Source organism: Zalophus californianus, chromosome 1 (genome assembly GCF_009762305.2).
Source record: "Zalophus californianus isolate mZalCal1 chromosome 1, mZalCal1.pri.v2, whole genome shotgun sequence".
Lineage (NCBI taxonomy): Eukaryota > Metazoa > Chordata > Mammalia > Carnivora > Otariidae > Zalophus > Zalophus californianus.
The window spans coordinates 36,200,507-36,216,500 of NC_045595.1; the positions used below are offsets into that span (position 1 = coordinate 36,200,507).

The following is a 15,994-nucleotide window of genomic DNA, read 5'->3' on the forward strand; positions in this document are numbered from 1 at the left end:
AGACTCCACAGAAATACCACCTGACATTTCTACATGAATCTCATGCAGCCACTCTAGTGCCAGAGAGGCTGTGAAAGAGTCAGGATTCTGTACAGCATGTGCCTCACTAGAAATCAGTGTTAGGAAGGAAGGGGGAAAATGGATACTACGTAGGCAATGAGCATCTCTTCCGCAACCCTGTATTGTATATAGACACTCTGTAAAGAGGAACGATCAATGATTAAGTCAATGAAAGAAAGGTGCCAATATGGTGCCTTTCATCGCCTCAGGGAACCTTTCAGAAGACTCAGATTGGTCAGTGTTGCATACTTCCTCATCGTATTTTCAGATGTAAACAATACCTCAACTGCACTTATTATGAAACTAAGGTGTTGTATGGTTTGAATTTCCAGGTTTTGTCTTCTGTGAAATTTAATTATAAAACCATGTGTGTTTCTGTCCCATCAAAACCCAAGAGCAAGGTCACAGCTTTCCTCCCCTGTGTGCCAATGTGGAAGGACGGAAAGCTCAGGGAAGCGATGGCATTTTCCGAGGATCAGATGGAAAGGTAGAAGCTCAAACTCTGAATTCAACACCTCTGCGTTTTCACACCAATGCCCAGCCTTATGGAAGATCACTACAGCTTGGCAGAGGCAATGTGGTTTTTGGCAGAACTTCAGGAATAATGACAGTGTGCATTTATAGAGTAAGCTGCAGCTTTCAAAGCATTTCCACCTAGTGAGCTTTGGAAACACCCACCAATTCTTTATAGGAGGCCAGAGAGCTGTTGCTCTGAGTAGGTAAGGGATTTATGTACTTGAGGTAACAGTGGAGATTTAAAGAATGAGAAGGAGCCAGCCAAAAAAGATAGGAAAACAAACAGGATGCACGTTCCAAGCAAAGGAACATCAAGTACAGAGTCACTGAGGAAGGAGCGAGTTTAGGCATTCTAGGAAATGAGATGGTCAAGGTGGTCATTGGGAGAATAAGCAAGGGGAAGAGATCTCAGATGACATCAGAAAATCAAGACACCAGTAACTGTCATCCTTTGGCCCTACTTCTACACAACTGCTACTTTTCCTACAACCAAATGCATTTTATTTCTTTTTTATTTTTTTAAGTAGGCTCCACGCCCAACGGGGGGCTCGAACACACGACTCTGAGACCAAGAGTTGCATGTCCTACGGACTGAGCCAGCCAGGCATCCCAACCAAATGCATTTTCAACGTGGGAATCTTATCTATCTTCTGTCTGTCTCCACCCCCACTCAATCTCCGACAACTGTCTTCCAAGAAAAGAAAGGGAAGGCATTTTTAATCGCAAGACATGCTATTAATTTTTAAATATATACAAAATTTTAGAATTATAAAACTCCATTTGCTTTCAGAGCAAATTTTCCACCAACTTCCTTTGACCCATGCTTTCAAATTATATCTCAGTGTGTGTGTTTTATTCAAAGAAGTACCTATGAAAACACAGAGCCCTATTTCTTATCTATCTAGAGTAAACCTATAAAATATCCCTCTGCAATAACAGAATTCCAAACCCCTGCCAGAGTATTTACACCTAGTAGGCCCTCAATTTCACTGGCTCCTTTGGCCAATCTTTAAAAGGTCCAGTGTTTCCAACAGTCAGAGAGAAAAAAAAAATTTTTTTTTTAATATCTTCGCATCCATCAACCAGCATTTTCAAGGGCAAGAGAACTACAGCGCCCAAGGAGCTGTCTGAGGTGCTTGAGGTTAATGGCTGTATTTACATAGCCATCAATTCACTTTACAAAGAACTGCCCCAGTAGAATGATGCAGCTCCCGTCAGGCAGCCCAGCCAGGGCAGAGCAGACAGGAGCCTGAACGAGGGAAGGAAAACGCCTGATAAATCTTAACGAGTCCATCCTGTTTTCAGTCTATTATTTATCTCTCTATTTTCAGTGAAAGAGGCTTGAGCCTCTTGTTGAACACAACGGACTACATTTCCATCTCTTGATGAGTCACTCACTAAAACATTTCGGGAGTAAAATAGTAAAATAGTAGCTGTACCCGGGCTCTGACGGAGTTTACCTTCCACCTGCACTGTCCAAAATGGCAGCCACTACACACAAGTGGCTCTTTAAATGTAAAGCTATTTAAAATAAATAAAATGTAAAATTCAGTTCCTTTGTCACAACAGCCACACTTCAAGTGCTCGACAGTCCCATGTGGCTCAGCGGCTTCTGTTAACGGACAACACAGACTTTAGAATTTTCTCTATACACTATAACACTATAACACTATAAAACACATCCTCTAACGTGTCTCTTCCAGGTGTACTTCAAAAAAAAAAAAAAAAAAAACTAGCATTTGGCTACAAAGCTACATGTAATTATGAGAGGGCTTTAAACAGTAAACATTGAATCTCAGTGTGAGGTATAAATTTGTTCAAAAACATTCTCATAGGAAAGGGAACCCTCGGGGCCCCTGGGTGGCTCAGTCAGGCATCAGACTCTTGATTTCAGCTCAGGTCATGATCTCAGGGCCCCGAGATCAAGCTGAGTTGTGCTCCACACCCAGCATGAAGTCTGCTTCTCCCTCTCCCTCCTCCTTCCCCTGATCTCATGCACATGCTCTGTGTCTCTCTCTCTCCCTTTCTCTCTCAAATAAATAAATAATAAAATCCTTAAAAAAAGAGGAGGGGAACGCCTCGTGAACTGTTGGCGGGAATGTAAATTGGTGCAGCGACTATGGAAAACAGTATGAGCACAATAGGTGAAGTAGATTAAGAGGTACAAACTTCCAATTACAAAATAAATAAGTCCCAGGGATGAAGAGTTCAGTATAGGGAAAGCAGTCAATAAGATTGTAATAATTTTGTACTGACAGATGCTAACTACACTTAACCATGGTGAGCATTTTGTAACGTATATAACTGCTGGATCACTATGTTGTACACCTGAAACTAATATAACATTGTATGTCAACTATACTTCAAAAAAAAAAAAAAGAATGTTCTCATAATACTCCCTGTAACAGAAAAAAATGGAAAAATCTGAATATCCACCTGTAGGGAACAACTAAATAAAATGTAGTGCATTCCTAATGAAAGTTAGGCAGTTAAAGAAATAGACAAGCGCTATGTATGTACCAACATGACAGGACTCCCAAGATAATGGTAAGCAAACAATGCAAATTATTGAACCTGATGTATAGTAAATTACTTAAGGGAGAAAATTCATACAATACTGCATATTTAGTAAACATACATAATTTAAATAACACAAACTGAAAAGTTGAACATGTTTTGATGTTTCCACATTACACTTTGAAATAAACGTAAAATGCCTGATCTGCTTCCGACTTCTGTTGATCAGTGAGCACTGACAAATGAACTTCAAATGGTTAAAGAGTCTACCAGCACATCATCAGTCCATTCTCCCTCCTCATGTCGGGATTTCTTTGAGACATAATGTATTTGCAATATGTACAGAATGATATCAGTCCAACTCTTAATAGTATTTGGGGAGAGAGGTTTAGAAATGGGTTGGAGGGGTCATTAAAGGGGAGCTTTGCTTTTAATCTTACTGCAGTTTTACCTTTATTTTTTTTTTTACCACTTGCATGTTACCAGTGGGTCGCTGGTTGCTGTGATCCCATATTATCACTGGGGGCATCACTGTCCAGAGTCAATGTAATAACACTGACCCGCCATTCCCAGCCAGCAGAAAAATGCCACATTTTTTTTTATATATATATAAGTGGATATGTCTGCTGTTTTGTCTTCCATGTAAACTAGCTTCTGTCGCGCCCTAGTCTGCCACTCAACCTGGAAGCCTCATCTCTAACTGTCTGGAGTGGAGAACTGGAGGGAGACAAAGGGCACCATGGCAGGCGGCCATGAGCTATAGCATCTTGACAGTTGGGCAAAGATAACCAAAGTGAAACCGGCTGAAGGGACAACAGTGACTGATGGGTCCCAAGGAAATGTTAGTACAAACCTAGTCATACGCAACACGGCACAGCCTTCGAGAGAGCATCACGGTTCTGCAAACCAGCCATGTAATTAAAACACAGCTCTGGAGACGGAGAAGGTTAAGTGACTCCGACCCAGCCTATCCACTCTTCTTGGTGGCTGCCAATGGTAACCTTCCTGCCAACACCTACACATTTCTATAAGTCAGACTATCTCGAAAAATTCTCACAAAACCGCCATTTTTTTTAAAAATGAATCAAGATTTAAAAAATCAAGTTCTTCAGCATTTGTTTTTCATTCAGAAGAGACTCTGGTTTGCAAACTTCAAGTTCTTGTTAATAGTGCAAGACAAAGTAAAATCCATGGAAAGCTTTTCATTTAAGCAAACACAGATGCTAATTTATTCCTCCAAGTGGTAAGAGAATGCAACAAGCCAGGCATCTGTGCAAAAACTTTCCATACCCCCTCAAGCCCTATAACTCTATCTGCAACTCCATCTTCTGGTCCTAACTAAATCTTCAATTATTCCCAGAACGGATGAAATCTTAAATCCACGTCAGCTTTTAACATCTGCTGAGTCTTAACTATACAGGAACCAAAACGAAATTCCTGTGTGTCACCTGCCGATAGGATTACAATTTAAATCAGACTCAAAGTATATGAAAATAGAAGCCATTTTTTTCCTGATCCATGTAGACATCAGCCAGATGACAGAAGCAGGTGATATGCTGGTTACGTGCTATGAACAGCCAAACTGCCTCAATATCCATTTAAACAACATACAATTCTTATTCTAAAAGTTCTCAACTATGGAAAATATAACTTACACTCCAAAAGAAACTTACAGGTGTTATCAAAATCAGTTTCTCATATATAACACTGATCCAAACAACATCTAATTTGTATTTTGGGTTCAGTGATTTAAACTGATCTTCAGAATTGTACTGTTTAGACAAACTTAACCAGCATATTACAAAATGAAAAACTCATAACCTCATCAAAACAACCTTGTTGTATGAAAATGTCCATATTACAATTTTTTAACTCTGAAAGATGAACTGTAAAAAGAAGTGTAAAGCATGGGTTTGACCCCTCAGTGCTCTGGGGGAGCTCATCAAAACTGCAAATTCTCAGGTTCCATCCTAGACCAGTGGCTCTGAGGGTGAGCCCTGGGAATCTGTGCTTTAACAATACCCTCCAGGTGGTTCTTATGCACTAGTCTCAGTGAAAATATGAAGAATTGTAGGAGAAAAAGGAACACCTGCACAATGTTGGTGGCAATACAAACTGGTACAGCTATTATGGAAAACAGTTTAGAGGTTCCTCAAAAAATTAAAAATACAAATATCATACAGTCCAGTAATTCCACAACAGAGTATTTACCCAAAGAAAACAAAAACACTAATTCAAAAATATATATGCACCCCTATGTTTTATGTTTATTGAAGCATTATTTACAATAGCCAAGATATGGAAGCAATCCAAGTGTCCATCAATAGATGAATAAAGAAGATATGATATATATATACGGACATATATACACACACAATGGAATACACACACACACACACACACACACACACACACACACACAATGGAATATTACCCAGCCATTAAAAAAAAGAATGAGATCTTGCCATTTGTGACAACATGGATGGATCTAGAGGGCATTATGCTAAGTGAAGTAAGTGACTAAGTGACAAAGACAAATACCATATGATTTCACTTATATGTGGAATCTGAAAAACAAACAAAGAAACAAACTAACATAAAGCAGAAATAGATCCATAAATACAGAGAACAAACTGAGTTGCCAGAGGGAAGAGGGCTTAGGGAGATGGGCAAAATGGGTGAAGGAGAGTGGAAGATACAGGCTTCCAGTTATGGAATGAGTAAGTCAGGGGGAAACAGCATAGGGAATAGGGTCAATGCTATTTTAAGAGCATCTTATGGTGACAGAGGGTGGCTACAGTTGTGGTGAGCACAGGATAATGTATAGACCTGTCGAATCACTATGTTGTACACCTGAAACTAATGTAACGTTGTCTGCCAACTACACTTCAATAAAAAGAATTGTAATAAAACTGGAATTGGGATACTGGCATACCAAATAAGACTTGAGAACATGAAATAGATTTTTTAAATCCAGAATGTTCAGAGGACAAAAAAAAAATTACAATCAGCGTAAACCCTACATTCATCTCTCCTTGTTACCTACTTCTGAGTCAATGAGGACTTTGAAACTTGTATATGAATGTCGTCAACTGCTTGTAAGTTCATGTCTGTTTATGCTATGGTTCAGAAATATTTGCACATCAAACCAGAAACTGAGTTTACACTTGGGATCATGAGTCTTTTGTAAATGTGAAGAGAGTAAATTTGGAATCAAATGTCTTGAAGAAAAAGAGTTTTCTAGGAATTCTGCCAGTCGTTTTTCTCAGGGTGACCTTAACTTTCAGACTTGAGGAGCATTTTCCTTCTCTGATTAATACTTCCGTAGGATGATTAGTGTACTTTGTTCGAGTATATATCGGGACAAGCTCACTTTCCCCCCACACTATCAGGAACACTAGAGCTTGCTGCTCTATCCTAAAGGGTAACCCAATATGCTAGGCCAGTATCAACAGCCAAGCTTACTGGTACTCTGCTCCGCCTACTCACCCACAAAGGACGTGGGGCTGATGTGTTCCAAACATCGCCGTTTTCCTTTTAAATAACACAGAAACCTTGCAAATGAGCTACACACATCTGATTTAGGATTCCCAGGAGGACACCCTTAGCTACAGGCTTATTTCTAGGCCTTTAGAATCAAATTAGAATACCCCATCAGACACCTATTTGTGCAAACGTTAATTTCAAGTGTATTTAAATGCCTTAGCGGCTTGCTTTTGCTCATCACATCAAGCACAGCAGCTTCCACCGCGTAATCACAATAATGAATAAACATGGGGTGCTTATAAAGGACTTGGGAACCACAAAACTGATCAATTGTTAATTCCATAAAGTGACTAAACGTGTCTTCTTTTGCAGTAATTCCACTAAGCTGGGTTTTTGGTGAGAAAGATGCCCATGTCCTCTGCTTACTGTCTCTGTAAAATAAAAACGCAGTCATCACTCAGATCCTACCTAAGGCTTATCTTGATCTCAATTATTTCCTTGTACTGTCTACACCCACCACTACACCCCACCTCCAACGAGAAGCAAACATTGGCATGGCATTCTAAACACCATGAGCTGCATGGTTATTAATCGCCAGAGGATTTGAGGCAACTCTAATATTAGCAGCCAAAATAACCACAGTGTATATTTACCGGCCTCTTATTATTTTGATCAAATACTGATTTCACAGTGAGAATGGCCCACGGGAGCTCCACATCTCAATCAAATTCCTTAGTGTGGCAGGGTGAGGACTTTCAGAGCTTTTCCTCACAATAAACATATTTGTTACTTATCTCTTCTCCCCCACCACACCTAGGCCGTGCACATGAGGCATTCGGTCAATCTTCTTGAGCTGGACGAATGAATGATCAAGTAAGAATCTGGTTCTCCCACACTGCTTGGGTTCAAATTGTGGCTTCTGCCACAAGCTACCTGTGTAGTTCCAGCCAATGTCCTTCACCTTCCTGGTGTACAGAAAGGAGTGGCTCCTTTCTGATGAGGGCTCACTCCACCTTATAGGGATTGGGGGAGGATTAAATGAGATAGTGCAGTAAAATGATACAGCTTCTATGCAAAACTGTATGATGGTTTCTCAAAAAATTAAGAATGGAATTACCATATGATCCAGCAATTCCATTTCTGAGCACATGCCCAAAAGAATTGCAAGCAGAGACTCAAGAAGATATCTGTACCCCTACGTGCCTGGGAGCATTATTCGCAGCAGCCAAAAGGTAGTAGCAATCCACCTCAATAGATGAATGGATAAACAAAATGGGATTTACAATTGTGCAAGACTGTTGAATCACAGATCTGTACTTCGGAAACAAATAATGCAATATATGTTAAGAAAAAAAAAAGAAGAAGAAGATAGCAGGAGGGGAAGAATGAAGGGGGGGAAACTGGAGGGGGAGACGAACCATGAGAGACGATGGACTCTGAAAAACAAACTGAGGGTTCTAGAGGGGAGGCGGGTAGGGGGATGGGTTAGCCTGGTGATGGGTATTAAAGAGGGCACGCTCTGCATGGAGCACTGGGTGTTATGCACAAACAATGAATCATGGAACACTACATCAAAAACTAAGGATGTAATGTATGGTGATTAACATAACAATAAAAAATTTAAAGGAAAAAAAGAGAATGAAATTCTGACACACACGGCAACATGGATGAACCTTGAAGACACTATGCGAAGTGAAACAAGCCAGTCCACAAAAGGACAAATACTGTATGATTCTCCTTCAGTGAGGTACATGGAACAGTTAAATTCTTAGAGCTAGAAAAAGAATTAACTGTTAGGAGCTAAGTAGGGGAGCTCTGTTTAATGGGCACAGAGTTTGGGTTTTACAGGATAAACAAAGTTCTGGGGATAGACGGTGGTGAGGGCTACACAACAATGTGAACAATTAATGCCTCCGGATGACACACTTAAAAATGGTTAGGTAGCGGGGTGCCCAGCTGGCTCAATCGCTGGAGCACATGACCCTTGATCCTGAGTTTGTAAGTTCAAGCCCCACGCTGGGCATAGAGATGACTTAAAAATAAAATCTTAATAAAAATTTAAAAAAATAAAAAGTGTTAAGTAGGTAAACTTATGTTATTTGTATTTTAGTGCAATTAAAAAAAAATAAAAACACTTAGCATAGTGATGTCTGGTTTTGGCTCAGGTCCTGATCTCAGGGTCAAGAGATAGGACCCCACGTCAGGCTCAGAGCTCAGCAGTGCTCAGGCTCAATGCTCAGAGTCTGCTTGAGGATTCTCTCTCTCTCTCTCTCTCCTCCCCCGCCCCTCCCCACCATGCTCTCTTTCTCTCTTTCTCTCTCTCTCTCTCAATTAAATAAATAAATCTTTAAAAAATAAAACACTTAGCACAGTACCCAGCAACATCCTTATTCAACAAATGATAGCTATTGTAGCTACTATGATTTTTTGAAAGGCTAACAAAGCACATATTTAACAAGCATTCCCTAATGTGAAAATGGTAAATACCTGCAGAAAACTTTAGTGAAAGAGACATTTGCTATCTAACGTCCAATTCCATTTAAATGTCTCCTTGCCCACTCCCGCCCACCCCAAGCCCCACTGGTCCTACGTGGCCTTATTGGGGGACGTTTCAATGTTAACCAATTCATTCCCCAAATCCCCCCAGCTGAGGTGAGTGGAAATTCAGCACACAAGGAGAACCAGACGGGTGCCAGGGGACAGACTCCTAGCCATCCCCCAGCTTGCTTAATGGAGCTCCATGCTCCTGAGCAGAGCCAACGGTCTGCAAAGAGCAGGACAGAGTGTGGAGAAGATGCAAGTTTTATCCTGGGAGGACTGGACCCATGGTAACCAATTTTACGGCTCTTTTGATTTGTGTCCGTGGACGTGTGTGTGCGTGTGTGTGTGTGCGTGTGTGTTGAGAACGAATTAATCCAAAAATATAGATGAGGAAAGCTGTGTCTCGGATGTGAAGCTGGGTTGCATAATCAGTTCTGAAAGCAGAGAAAAGGTAACAGATGTTTACATTACAATCTGGCTGCTTCTGGTAGAGCTGCCAAATGATTTAAATAGTAACGGAGATTGCTGGCCCCAGTGAATTGTTGCCCCCACTGATATATGCAGAGAATTCATCCCAATAATATATTTTGGGATGGCCTTAATTAAACACCCCACTGTATAAAATATTTCTGGCTCTCAAACTACTTAAAATCTTAAACTGGACACCAATAATAAAAAATCGAACTGAAGGATGTATTCCAGCACTGACATTATGAAACTTGCTGTCTTTGGCAAAGAGGAATACATTATAAAGAAACTCAAAATTGCTTTTTAACTTTGGGTGTTTTTATGACAAGTAGGAAGATGCATTTTTAAGTAGAAAAACATACAGCCACGAAAAAGAATGACCTAGAGCTCTCTTCACCGAATTGTCATCCTTCCTGGAATGGCTCCAGAGTGTATCTGAGTCTCATATGAATGCAGGTAAATGGCTACCACTCCATAGAAAGTCTTCATAATCAAGGGGATTTCACCTGACCACATGGATGTTGGCTGACCAGAGGGATGTCAGACTCCTTCCCCAGCCATGGGTGCACCAAAGGCCTTCCCATGGCCCTTTGCCCAGTAAACAAAGCAGTACAGATTATATGATATATGACCCCATTTATCTAAAATGATTTGGTCTCAACATCTCTCTGTGGATAAAGACAGAAGGAGGGAATTGGAAATATATGTATTAAAATACGAAAAGGTATTATCTCAATGGCAGAACTGGGTTCATTTTTCACTTACCTTTTTATATTCTTTTACTATGCTTGAATCTTCTACCCCACACATGTATTATCTTTATAAATTAAAGAAATCAAAAACAAAAGACATCTTCAAAACAGAAGCCTAGAGTGAGGAAAAGAATCCTACTTATGCATGAGAGACCTCAGTTCCCTGCCAGAAATAGGGAGCTGGGGACGCTGGACTAGCCATTTCACTGGTCTGGGCCCCAAAAGTCACCCTGGACCAGCGTTTCTCTGCCTGAGCACCACTGACATTTTGGGCCGCAGAGTTCTTTGTGTGGGGGCTGCCTTATGCCTGATTGGAAGTTTAGCAGCACCTCTGGTCTCAGCACACCACAATCTAATTCCATCCCACACTGTGACAACCAAAAATGTCTCCCTACAGAGCAAAACTGCCCCCAGTTGAGAACCACTGCACTAGATGGTCTGTAAGTTTCTTCCTTGCTGGAAACCTTTAATCATTTTAAACCCTGTGCCTAAAGTTTGAGTTTTAGCCCCAGTGATGCACAGGGAAGTGCTTATGGCAGACCGAAGTCTCATTAATATTTTCAGGATTCATTAAGCAGAAGATCAAATAAAATTGAATAAAATAAATAAAACTGTGAATTTTCAGAGAAAACTTTGGGACATGTGGCATAGATAGGAAACAGAGAATTCAAGCAGATGCAATCATCATTTAAAAACGAGCAATAACACAGGCTTTGGACAGTTCCACCTTTAGTTAAGACAAGCGAAGTGCTGCGGAAAAGTTCAATTGCTTTCTAGTTTGAAATAAACTTACAGCAAAAAACAAAAAACCCACAAAGCTTATTTTTTCTGCAATGCCATATTTTTACTTAAAAAAAACCCTAGTGTTTTCTCTTTATAAGAAATACAAGGGCATTTTTCTAGAAGAGGTATCTTATTCTTCTGCACTAACAATACTACAAACTTACGAAAGGAGACAAATTAGCAATATCTTTACTACCTACCTTTCTAAATATAGTGTCTTATTTTTATTTGCCATTTTATTAACAAGAACTCCCTAATATCTGACACTACCATGCTTTTGAATTAAAATTATCGATGCTCATGCTAATGACTTGCTACTGTAAGATCCTGACATCTTTTGAATTAAAAGGAGTGAACAAAAAAGATTCAACATGGTTTTAGATTCATGACTCTTTGGACATCGGTAGTTCATTCATAGAGAGAAAGCCACTTAGTAACCAGGATGTTTCATTAACATCAACATTCTACACCTGACACACACTGAAGTGTTCAACAAATGCAGGGCACCATTATCATTACTCACAACCATGCCAGAAAATAGAGTTTTATTCCAAATTACCAGTTTGGTTTTACAGCAGCTGAAAAGCACAAAGTATGACAGAGGAGACAGATCACACCATAAATTAATATTCTGAGCTCGCAAACCTTACATCATGCCTTATCTTAATTTTAACATTTGTGTCTTTCCACGTGCTTAAATTAGGGCCAAACTGAGTCACCGGACCCCATTCTTTTCCACTGCCACCGCCCCTTTAAGTGTCTCTTTTGTAAATGCAGATACTAGGACATCTACTAGGAAGTGGCCCAAGCTAGCTGGTACATACGGTTGTCAAATCCCTGAGCTGGGTTCAATCAGCCTAACATTCTAACAAACTGATCCCTGATACTGAGAGAGGTGGACATGGTCCTGCTCTGCAGAGACAGATGAAATGAGGGGTCCTTCCACCATCCCAACTCCACCCTGCAGGCCTTTATCAGAAAAGTCAGGAAAGGGCACTGGGCTAGAAGTTAGTATCCCAGTTCTTTTTACACCGTAATGGACTTAAGTCATAACACCTTCTACCCTTGATCTTTTAGAATACTGAACTCCTGAGGTACTCTCCAGATTTAAAATTCTGTGAGCCTTTGAGTTTTTCTTTAAAGCAGATTATGCAATTAAACTTATGTTTAAAAAACACACACATAAGAGCCCTTTACACTGACTTTATGGAAGAAGATGGATTTAGCTTGACTAGCAACTGTAAACCACAAAGAGTTAACTTTTATGGTTCCAGCAGATATCAAATAGATGGGGAGCCAAAGTTAATTTTTTCTGGTGAGAGGGGGGGTTGCCAGAGATCACAAACTGAGTGCGCTATTATTCCAAAGTGTGACTCAAGCCTATGTCTATAAGTAAGGACTGCTAGGAAGGCCGGGAGCTTTTTCTAATAATATTTTCAAAACAAATAGCTATGAAGTGATTAATGTGGCCAAGATCCCTTCCCTTTTGTGGACGTCTTTTTCCTCTTGCCTGTCCCTCACCCTCAATCCTGTATCTCTCTAACAAATCAGGAGAAAGTCCACTGTATGATCTCCCAGTCATCTACGATTGGCTCTAGGACTTGAAGTCATTTTGCCAATCCTAGCAGATTTATTTATCCAACACCTGATGAAATGCACACGTGTATACAAAAGAATCCATCATCTAGATGTTCCATCTATCTTGAGGACAAAAAACTCAAAAGACTAGTCCGTTTACTATGATGTCTCTCCATAATAGTAAAGAAATAGAGCCAAAATGTAGCGTAAAAAACTTCCAGAGAAGAAAGAGGCATAAGGGGGAAACATACTTCTGCAAATTCTAAGGAGATCTATAAACTGCAATCTGAGAATTTTATTAAGCTAAGCTTCTTAGTATAGAAATCCCCAAAAACGCTCCAACTGGGCAGCTAATTGAGAGTTAGAAAGAGCCAAAATGACTTTCCTCTTTCTCCTATTCATCACAGGCAATATAGAAACCCTTGCTCAAGAAGATAATGTGACCCTTGTCAATGTATGTTCAAATCAGATAGAGGATTGGCTAGTAATGATGTCATCCCCAGGGGTTAATCCCCAGGGAATGCAGTTTTAATATCATATGCATCAACACATCATTTACATAACAAAGTATTATATTAAGTGTAACAATAAATGAGCTGTGCAGATAAAAACAGCTATTAGAGAAAGGCTATGTGCCACTGAAAAGGAGTTAGGGGGACAAAGACTTTTTTTTAGACTAAATGGAACTAGGTCATCAAACAATACACATCTCTAAAAAAAGCAAAAAATGAATATTGAAATTCAAGTGACCTAGAACATTCTAGTACTAGAAATATGGAAATGTTGCCTCCAATGAAAAATATTCAGTAATTAAGTAGAGATATTTGTAAGGTTTTTGTGTGTTTGGGAGACAAGTTAAAAAAATTAAAGTCACTGAAAAATAAGTGAACTAGCAGCTATTGCTTTTCTGGGAACAGCAACTTCCTTATCTTTAACAGGGAAAATTGGCCAAGTCGAATCGTGACTTAAAACCTTGTAATAAATTTTAAAGTGTCAAAGGTAGTTAAAATGGCACAGAGGGAAGACAGAAAAGTCACGCAAAGCGAACAATGAGCAGAACGGAGAGAGGAAACCTTGAAATACAGCTTTATGAGATTATCGATCAAGAAACGTCCACACATATGAAGAAAGCTGTTTGCACAAATGAGCAATGCCAACTCACGAGGTCAGTTTGGGAGGACACAAGTCATCATTAGTCATGATGATTCTGAAAACTGTTCTCCTGTGCCTTATTAAGATCTGTATTTCCAATCCAAAGGAAGTACTAGGCTTGTGCACTGATTTATGACTACAAACTTAGCAGGAATGCTTGTCACTGTAAACCCACAGCAAGCTGTTGAAGAATTTTTTTAAGTCATACATCTGTTCAAGAATGACCAAGTGGAAAACACTGATTATACTGTGATTGGGCAGGTGTGGGTGTCTGAGTGTGCAGGTGGAATTTTCGGGCTGGTGTGGATAATCTCTATAGCAAGGATGTTAGAGAAAGAAGCCGACCAAGGCTTTGAACACGCCCATCCCCACACACCGGGATCGCCTGTCACATCACATCAACCTTGTTAGCCTTGGAGGGACGGCCATAGAAAAGTTAAAGGAGAAAAGAGTACAGGGATGCAGATGCTTCATCAAGAGGGGTCCTTAAACCCTGGTTGGGTGGAGGGATGTGGGCACATGGGGAGTTCTCAGCGAGTCCATGAACCTGTGCGTGTACATCTTCCTGGGAGTTGAATCATAGCTTGGCTAAGGCGTCCGTGGAACCCCCAGACGTTAAATGCTACTGAATCAGGAGAAAAACGCACCAGCGGCACCGCGCTGGCTTCGGCTGCCTCCCTAGGTGCGGGATACCAGGCTTTCCACCTCCCATCCTTCCCAAGCCATGAGTTTAGGATTAAAAGATGCCTTTCCTTCCAGGAGCGGACAGACATGGCAAATGAGGCAAGAGAAGGTCTGAAAAAGAGGGGAAGCAACGTAGCCACTCCGGCCTGGTGGACAAATCCGAGGTGCCTAAAGGGCGAAGAGACAGAACTTCCAGACCTGCTCTAGTTTTCTACCTGGGCGGGAGGCTGAGCGCTTCAGCTGAAAGATGCGCCCCGAGTGCACGCGGTGTCCTTCCAGCAAGAGCCCCGCAACCGGGGCTGCAGGTGTAGGCTAAGCTGGCTCCTATCACAATACGGGCTCAGACTCAAGGGATGAAGCCCCAAGGCCGGCTTCTCCGAAACTATCGCTCACCCCGAGCTCGCACTCCCCCTCCCCACTAGATCCTTCAAGTGGCCTCTCTGGCCCCCCAGGAGCACCCCGGGGATCTGTGAGAGGCAGACACGAACCCCGAAGTTGGCAGTGGCCGCTGCCCGGCCCCAGCCACGCATCCCCACTTAGGAGCGCCGCTTCCAACTTCGGGGTGCAAACCAATTACCGCACAGGAGGTCACCCCGCAACTCATGAGCGTCGGGATGAGGGGGGCTGCCCCGAGCCGAGTCAAGTCGGTATCAGCCTGAGAGGCAGGTGCCGCCCACGAGACAGAGACTGAGCACTGGGTCCAGCGCCACCCCAACCCGATCTTCCCAACCCCTCTTTTGCCCTTCCAACCCTTCTTACTTGACTAGAGCCGCATCCAAATCGGGCTGGCGCGTCCAGGACGAGGCACGGATCTCGGCACCGGAGCCGGAGGATGCTCACCGTGCCACCTCCCCGCAGGCGCCCCGGCAGTGGCCCATCACCTCCGCAGGCTCACTGTGAAAGTTCCCAGGTCTCTCCGAGTCCGAAACTGCCGCAGAAAAGCAGCGGCTGCAGAAGCGCGGGTGCGAGTCCACTCCTGGGGTCTGGCTGCAGCCGCACGCAGGGGGTCGGTGCGCCCCGTCCGGGCAGCGCGCAGCTAGCAGTGCTGAGCCGAGCCTGCAGGCGCTCTGGCCGGGAGGGGCCGGGCCCACCGCGAGCCCTGCTGATTGGCCCGGCCACCGGCCGCCCCGGCCCCCGCCCGGCCCGGTGGTCCACGTGGGCCGGCCCTCTTCGCTCCCCGCGCCCCGGCTCGTTCGCCCTCCCCGCCTCGCCCCCGCTCGGCTCCCAGCGCCTCTCCCGAGCGCCTCGCTGTGGCCACCACTCCTTTCCAAATACCTGAGAGCCGCGTGAGTCCTGCATAAGGGAGTGGAATTTAGGGTTCGGCTCCCAATCAAAAACCATCCCCACGCAGGGTGCCTCCATCCGAGGACCCAAAACAGTTGGCAAACAGGCTCCCTCAGACGCCCTGAGCGTAACACGGGCATAACTAATCCGGCTTCTTATGTAACTTGCTTGCA

The 15,994-nt window shown here is 42.4% G+C and overlaps 1 protein-coding gene across 2 annotated transcripts in view; it reads right to left on the reverse strand.

The window, feature by feature from the left end:
- Window positions 1-15,718, reverse strand: part of TAFA4 (TAFA chemokine like family member 4) — a 183,243-nt gene extending 167,525 nt beyond the window's left edge. For both annotated transcript variants that reach the window (XM_027585373.2, XM_027585372.2), the window contains exon 1: window positions 15,297-15,718. The gene's annotated coding sequence lies outside the window, so the exon portion shown is untranslated. The remainder of the gene's footprint in view (window positions 1-15,296) is intronic.
- Between the last annotated feature and the right edge of the window lie 276 nt (window positions 15,719-15,994).